The sequence below is a fragment of the Periophthalmus magnuspinnatus genome, chromosome 7, assembly GCF_009829125.3.
Source record: "Periophthalmus magnuspinnatus isolate fPerMag1 chromosome 7, fPerMag1.2.pri, whole genome shotgun sequence".
In the NCBI taxonomy this organism is placed as follows: Eukaryota; Metazoa; Chordata; class Actinopteri; order Gobiiformes; family Gobiidae; genus Periophthalmus; species Periophthalmus magnuspinnatus.
In genome coordinates this window covers 9058689-9067562 of record NC_047132.1, presented here as the reverse complement: position 1 = coordinate 9067562, position 8874 = coordinate 9058689, and positions in this window count along the sequence as shown.

Here is an 8874-nt window from a genome sequence, read left to right as displayed (position 1 = left end):
ATACCGGTTGATAGAGAACATAATACTGTGTGGTGGGGATGCTCTGACAGACTAGTTTTATTGGCTGGAGGTTAATTCAATTTGTAGGCGGATGTGGAGTTTTTCAGCCTTCCCTCCCACAGCCTGTCACATAATAACAACAGGGAAAGGCAGCGCATTCTCAGGACTACAAAACCATTTTATAAATACTTATCAATTGTCATGGTAACCTCCTCACTGCGGAAAACAGATAGATCGAACCTGGTGTTTGTTCTACTCTGTTGCTGCTGCAGACTTGCGCAATGCCATTTCTAAACTATTAAGGGCTCAAAGAAAAAAGATATTGACTAAAAACGGAAGAGGGTGATCACATCAGGTTGTGCGATAGGGGTTAGCATAGTAATAGCAGTTGCCTGGGAATACACACTTCTTCAGTACTTTACAAAGAAGTGAGTCTAGTGGATCTACCTGGCTTCAGATGGGCGTGATTGACAGGTGGATTAGCCAATTAGGGACATGCATAATTGTCCGTATCAAAATAAATATGGACAAACAAATGCAAAAAAAAAAAAAAAAATCTCTGAACAAAGCACTAAACTCTGTTAATCTGAGATGAGATAAACTTGATTTTGTTTGTAAATGGTGGGTGACCAATGGGCTCATTTCACATGCGTCACTGAAAAAAAACAAGTCCGACTGCACGAGCACGTTCTGGCTCGAGGCACGACAGAGGGAATAGGGAAAAATACAGAGAGATTATTTGCATTATTATTTACATGCAACAGGTCTGAAATGCGTCAGACAAATGAAGAGACAAACATAATAACAGCAGGATTGATAATTTTTTGGGTTTAGAATTTGAGATTGGATGTAAAAAAAACTTTACGGCCAGTTGTGAAAAACATACATAGAGATATATTAGGAAAAACAATATAAAAAGTAAATAAAGAAGCCTTAGAACAACTGGATGAGCTGCTGGGTTTTACCACTGGTAAATGGATACTTGACGTTTGGGGGTATAACATCTTTTTTCTGTCCTGCGGTGTGACATGCCTTTGTAACGAAATACAGAAACAAAATCTAATCAGTTTTACAACAATTCTTAGGACGCCTTTTCACCAACATTACATAATTATTAGTGTAACTCTTTTCATTTGAGATGTTTAACCTGCCCTGCGGTATGTCCTCTCCTGTCACCTCACTGGACATTCACTACAAATTTACCATGTCAGAATGTTCTATCAAATGACTTAATGTGTCTACAGTGCTTGTTTAATAATTATGTAACTGTCCCATCTTAAAGAACATATGTTTAACAATTAGAACTTTATTTTTCTTAGCAAATACAGCTGTCACGCTACAGGGCATCTAGCTGGTGCATGTCCAAAATTTTTCAAGAAAGTTGAATTTTACAAAAATAAGAATGTGATCATTATTTCTTTTGACTTATAGCTTAAAGTCTTAACCCCAGATTCCCCCCGTTGCAAAAATGCCAGATGAGCTCCGTCTGTTTTTTGTGTAAATGTCTTTTTAAATATGTGATTTTTTATGCCACACTGCAAGACGCTCTTTGGGTTACAGCATGAAACTGTATTATTAAACAGTCTGTTTCTTTTTTTTAGATTTAATGTAGAGTAGTTAATAGCTACTAGTAGTTAGTAGCTATTAATTAATGTATATATGCTTCCCTTTATGCCAACACCTTTATTAACTTTGACACAAGAGACTCATTCTAGATGTGAGTTAGGACATTTTACTGTTTTTGAAATGAGAAATGAAACATGGCTTCATTCTAAAACTATATGTACTTAATGGAATACACATTTGTGCACAGTTGAGTTGAATTCTATAGCAAGAAAAACATTATTTAGAACGTAATTTAAAGTGTTAACGCCAAAAATGGGAGTCACATCAAATACTCAAATACATTTATTACACTATATTGTCATCAGCCTCTTGAAATCTCCATTGGTTCAACATTAGGCTAATTGAATATTGTCACATCCAAAGTGATCATGAGAAGATGGAGAGGGGGTTGATTCAGGGCCACAGACTGGTGGTCAAAACAGTGAATCATCAAATTGGAGCAGTTTAGACGGTACCGAGCCACTAGACCTATTTTCAAGCTTAGAGCCTCAATTGAACAAACCACTGCAGAATGTTTGATACTGAATTTATAAAGGTAGATTTTTTAAAACTTGCAGTACAAATCATATATCTATATCAAATTCTGCATATCTTCAAAACTATATTCACAAAATTATAATGTTGCCACGATACTAAAATTTCACACTCAATTTTGATACTAAGGAATAGACTTGATACTCAACACTGAATACCGATGCCGAAAACTCTCTTTATTTAAACAATAGAATGTGATTTTCAACATTAAATCATTGTACTTCCTCTTATATTTCCATGTGGTCATAGTGGTCCATGGGTGTGTACTAGTCTATGTGCCTTATACTTGTTCTGATCATTCTAAAGATATTCAGAAAAGGTTCATATCTGCCCTGTGAATGTGACTTTTTTTAGTATTGTTACCTTTTCAAATGAGTTTCAGTACTAGATTTAGTATCAGATTTCCAAAACTTTTGACAACCCTACAACATTGTGAATAATTTAATATATTACTAGTTTTTTGAGATAGCAATATACAATGCAATGGGCTTAGTATAATGAGTAATTGTAATCTGCCTCTGGGACTAACATTTGTTTTTTCAAGACTGTCTAATCAAAAGAGCATTTTTGCTTCATTTCCATGCAGCCAACTTGAAGAAATTACTGTTATTAAACACCTTGTTAAGATCAGTCTTTTATAACACAGAATTGCACAAAAGTTTCCTTCAGAACATTTTTACAGAATATTAGCATTTATACAAAACTGATTCTTCACAGTTTTGTAATAAATCTGTACCAAAAGGAAGAACTTGCAGATATGTTATTTGAGTTAATGTTCACTCTGTAACTTTTCTGCTGCAGTTTCAGCCACCTTCTTGTCTTGAGGAAGATGTTATTACTTTTCCTGGAATGTTACACACTATGGCATTAAACGTATGTAAAAAGAGGGCATGAAGTGATATGTTTCATTGTGTTTACTGATTTCAGAGATACTAAAATCAAAATGTTGCCACTGTTTATCCATAGACTGTATGTATAAATGATCATAGCTAACCTGCTAACCATCACGATCCAAACAGGAAGTGATCATGGGCGCGCTTCCGGCTCCATTGACTCTGGCTCCAATTCACTTTACATTGAAAAATCATCACCGCTCTCTCTGTAAGTGCTCCAAACGGTCTTGTCACTTTGATGTTAAAATGCTCATATTAACTCGCTTTTATTCTATTATTTTTCATTTGTCCGTAAATCAAGACATGGACATTAATAACAGACTTATCAGGTGCCTTTTTTCCCTGAGGTCGCTCCCGCTAGTGCTAACAAAAGGTTTGATGGACAACGTTGCTAAGCGCTGGCTCCCTGCTGACATTACGTTCACTTAGTCCACTTCTTTATACAGTCTGTGGTTATGTTTCATAACTCTGAAAACCATCAGTAGTCAGCTAATAGTCAAAATAATCCCTGAAATACCCCTTAGTTGCAGCTCTAAAGATCAAATTATCGTTATCGAGAAGTAAACAAAAATTGGCTGTAAATTTTGCCATTATTGCCCATATGAGGTTAATAGCTTAGTCTTCCTTCTGCTATGACCAGCTGTTCAGTGTTCTCTGCTCCCTGGTCTCCCATAAAAAGGACGTAACGTGAATGGTTTCCTCTGGCATCAGCTTCAGGAGAGGAGGGGTGAGTGGGAGGGGGGAGAAGCTTGAATGCGTAGGTAGAGAATGAAAAAGGGGCTGTTTATTGGTAAACCCTATATCGTGTCAGTCAGTCTGTCAGCTGCATCAGTCCTATATAAAGAAGATGATTTGGGGTTTAATTTAACCTGTGCCACAGTTGCTCCATTGTAGAACGAAGCTTGTTTATATTTCACAACCAATCTAATAGGTATTCTGTGTGTACTTTGAATAGCATTAAAGTATCTTACCTGCGTAGTCTGGTTTGACCTGGTTTAGTCTTGGTTTAGACTTGGTTTGGACCTAGTTAAATGCAGTTTTTTTGTTCTGGTTTAGTCCTGTCTTAGACCCATTTTGCTTAAGACCTGTTTGAAATCCAGGCCTACAAATATCCATAATTTAAACAGCAAATGTGCTTACTGTTAGTCAAATATATTTAAATTTGTTTATTAATATTGCATTGTATTTATCAATGGATGATGCCATTACATATGTCAGCCACCAGAGGGCGCGTATCATCCCTACATGCTTACATTGTTTTCTCCCCCAAACTCACCAATGCATCTATCTCTCCTTAGAAATACTACACGCCAGGTTAACTCCATCAACCAGAAACAGGGAGGGAGGAGGTGAGCTTAATTAAACAAAAAAAAATTAATGATATCTGTGATTACATGTTCCCTTGCCAACTACCTTCTCTTTCTTTTTGCATTGTACAGTGCAGCCACCTGTAGCAGCCGCCTCCTCTCTCTCCAACACCACAGAGAGAGACAGAGAGAGAGGGAGGGAGAGAGATGGAGAGAGGGAGCAAATAGGGGTTTGGACGAGAGGAGAAGGAGGAGGAGGAGGATATCTTTTCATCACAAGTGGACTTCTGACTGACAAGAGCTACACGCTGTTCACCCAAATGATAGGTAAGCATGTCCAAATCTATACTTAGATCTGCTGCCATCCTTTATGTGTAGTCCCTGTTTGCACTTATTGCTACTCATTATGCATTAAGGTACATCCGTGTCCAAATGGTTAGTTGGATTGAGATTAAAAACTAAAGAAGGGGGTGTGTGTGCGTGCGGCGGGCTTTCAACAGGTGGTTTGAACGCCGGAGCTTGGGTGCTAATGAGGCAAGAGGAGTGACGTGAAAGCTGTGAGAAAAATGCCGACGAGTTGGTGGTCGATTGGTCTTTTTGCAAAGCTCAGGGGGAGGTAAAGGGATGATTCATTTGATGGAGGGAAAAACAGAAAGAGATGGAGAGACAACCAGGGAATGCCACTTGTAAGATTGACTACTGACATACTCAAGTAGTGAAATTTAAAAGCAAAAAGGTTGTTTTTTTGTGAGAAAAATTTGAGTGAAATTGTTAAAAATTTGGTTAAGGGTAGTGGCAGTATTATTCAATGAGGGAGGTACCGTTTTTTATTTAAATACCGAAACTGAAAATGTACAAATGTCGATATAGATTTGTTTATAAGAATTGAGACAAGAAATTCACATAGTACTTTGAAATACTTTGTGTACAAATCGTGCTATGCTGATTCGTGTCTACAGTCATGTTTGTTTAACTGAAAAATATCACTACAAATACAATTTTATTTTTCGTTTTTATTCATTTCTACTGACAGAGAAGACTTTTAATTTTCTGTCAGTCTTTGTTTCAAGTGAATAGAGCCAGTGGTTACAGAGATATTAACCATAAACCGAGTCAAAACATCTGTTTATTTCAATTTTAAACTGCAGACGCTCAATCTCCACTAGACATCACTTTATAACACAACCTATAAATAAAAGTACCTGGAATTGGAGCTTTTGTCGACTTGTAGTTTACAGAAATTTGTCTTTTCAAACAGGATTCAACAGGTGTGCAAAGAGGTTGTTAAGTGTCTTTGTTGTTATATTGTCATTTCTTTCCCGCTTCTTCCTTCCCTCCTGCTGTCGCTTTCATTCTTTCTCTCTATTCTTCTGTCTCTCTCTTTCCTTCTCTCTCTCTCTCTCTCTCTCTCTCTTTTCATCTATCTGGCCCTCTCTCTCTCACTCTCTCTCTCTCTCTATCTATTGCTCTTTTCTTTCTCTCTCTCTCTCCCTCTCCATCTATCTGGCAGTCTCTCTCACTTGCTCTCTCTATCTATGGCTCTTTTCTCTCTCTCTTGCTCTAGCTCTCCCTCTTCTCTCTCTCTGTCTCTCTCTCTATCTGTCCCCCCTCTATTTATTGCTCTTTCTTCTCTGTCTCTCACCATCTATCTACCTCTCTCTCTCTGTCTCTCTCTCTTCTCTCTCTCTCCTTGTTGCCCCTTTATCTCCCTATCCCTCTCTCTCTTCCCCACTCTCTTCTCTTTCCCCTCCCCCTATTCTCACTTCCTCTCTCCCTCCCGCTTTCTCTGTCTTCCTTCCCCCTCTATTCCCAAAAAACAAAATCCACATATGGCACATTTTATAAACATGTTTTTGTAAAATCCTGCACAGTAGTTGATATGTAAATGAATAATCCTCCATAGAGCTCCTCCTCCAGTTGTTTTTGAGATAGTAACAATATCGCAAAAAACATGAGCGGAAATAAACAAAACAGAATGAATACTTTAGTAATGATGAGTCATAGAAGTTACTTATTCAACTCACTACAGCCTCGACCCCCCCACCCCCCACTGGTACAAAGAAAAACTACACGCAGTCGTTATACAGTAATTATCGTGACAGACCTTAAAAGAGAACCATGAAAAAGCAGTAAAATAGGCCTGTGCAATTAATTGAATTTTAATTGTTTATAAAATTCAATCATTTTTAATGGCAGATGTGCAGCTCAGGTCTTTTTAATGGAGGTCTGCAGCCTCTGTCAGTAAAAGCATGCACTTTGGAGCAGAGTTCAGATCTTATTTATCTTTAGGAAGTTAAAATTGGAAGCCTTTTTATGTGTTAATTAAAATGAAAAATTAATTAGAACAATCAATATAAAGAGAAAAACGATCATGATTCACATTTTGTCATATCGCCCAGCCCTACTTATTAAGCAGTCATTTGTCTGTCTCTCTTCTTGCTCTCTCTCCACCTGCCTACTCCCTCATGCTCTCTCACTCTTTTTTCTCTTTTCTCTCTCTCCATCTGTCTTCCCCCCTCTCCCTCACTCTCTCTCTCTCTTTCTTCTCTCTCGCCATCTATCTACAGTCTCCTATCTTTCCATCTATCTACCCCTCTCACTTTCTCTTTCTCTCTCTTTCTTCTCTCTCGCCATCTATCTAGTCTCCTCTCTTTCCATCTATCTACCCCTCTCACTTTCTCTGTCTCTCTCTTTCTTCTCTCTCTCTCTCATCTAGCTACCCCCTCTCTCTCACTCTCTCTCTCTATCTAGCTCCCTCTTTCTACTCTTCCTTTCTATTTTCTCTCTCTCCATCTAGCTAGCCTCTCTCTCTTCTTTCTCCATCTGTCTACCCTTCTCTCTCTCACTGTCTGTCTCTCTATCTAGCTCCCTCTTTCTTCTCTTCCTTTCTCTTTTCTCTCTCTCCATCTATCTACCCTCTCTCTCTTCTTTCTCCGTCTGTCTACCCCCCCTCCGTCTCTCTCTCTCTCTATCTAGCTCCCTCTTTCTTCTCTTCCTTTCTCTTGTCTCTCTCTCTCCATCTACCCTCTCTCTCTCTTCTTTCTCATCTGTCTAACCCCCCCTCTCTCTCTCACTCTGTCTCTCTCTATATCTAGCTCTCTCCTTATTCTCTCTTTTTGTCCTTCTAGCTAACACACACTCTCTCTCTCTCTGTCACTATTTCTCTCCATCTATCTAACCCTCTCTCTCTCCCTCTGTCTCTTTCTCCCTACCTCTCACCCCTCCCCTCCATCCCTCCATCCCTGTGTGAGCAGAGAATGGCGCAGGCGACGTCTCCAGCTGTGCCTGTCTCAGCACTTGGGGGCACTGTTGAGGCGTGGCTAACCTGCCTAATTGTATCAGGCTGACCTTTTCCTGATAATTAATAAACACAGACACCTAAAACCCTGCAAAGACCAACCCAGTGTAACATTTACCTAATGTCACTCGTATGAAGAGCTGAAATTCTAGAGTAAAGTCTAGTGCCGGGATTTATTTTCTGAGTTTAACACTTAAACTGCAAAAAATAATTAGCTACTGTTGCTACAGCGCTGCATTCTTTCAGTGGGTTTCACAGTGAGGAAGAATTAGCACGTTGCCATATGCCGTAACACAGCAATTAGGGATGGGAGATATCTTGGTTCCTGTATCGGTATAAGTCGAGATCACAAAAAAAAACAAAAAAAAAAACTACGTATTGGCTCATCCTTAAAAATTATCGATTCAGAACTAAATATTTGGTCTTTGGAATGGTGGAGAGTCCTCAAAATGGCGCATATAAACAGGAGATGCTAATAATAATTAATACAGATGGGGAACAGCTAAAATTTATTCTGTTAAAATCCTGATTCTTTAGTGATATAGTGAGTTTTATGGCCTAGTCACTAACAGAAATGATCAGGTAAGATATTACTATGACAATTATACTTTGTAATCAATATAGAAAACTGGCTCTTGGCTCTAACATATAGTTCAAGTGTTCACATGAAACTAAAACTGACACAAACTTTACCGTCTTCATTACATCAGTGTTTTATTAGTGTCATTTTTCACACTGTAGATGTCTGACAGAGTAGGAAGTCCCACAGGCCTCACCATTTGTGTCATAATAGCCCCTGCCTTCAATCAAACTTCAAACATTTCCAGTGAAGTGTCCCCTCCTGCTTGTCTCCATGGTTATTTCTTTTCCCTGACGTATTCCACAGTACAGCATTTTACATATCTCTTGAAGTGCAATAAAACATTTGTAAGTAAATAAATGCAAGATAGGTTAGTTTAAAAAGTTTAAAGCGGTAACATCTCCATGGAGACAAGAATGCAGTTAACCCCCCACCTCCACTTAAAAGTTACATAATGCACCTTTAAAAATTTTCACATTATCAGCCCGTGTTTATGTTTGAGGCTTTTACTAAGCTGCACTTATCCTCCTGTAAACAGCTCCCCAATGATCTCATCTGTGCTTTGCAGCCTGCATCTTCACTTGTTTTCATTACCATTTAATATTATGGTAATGATAAAAGACGGAAGCAACTGTT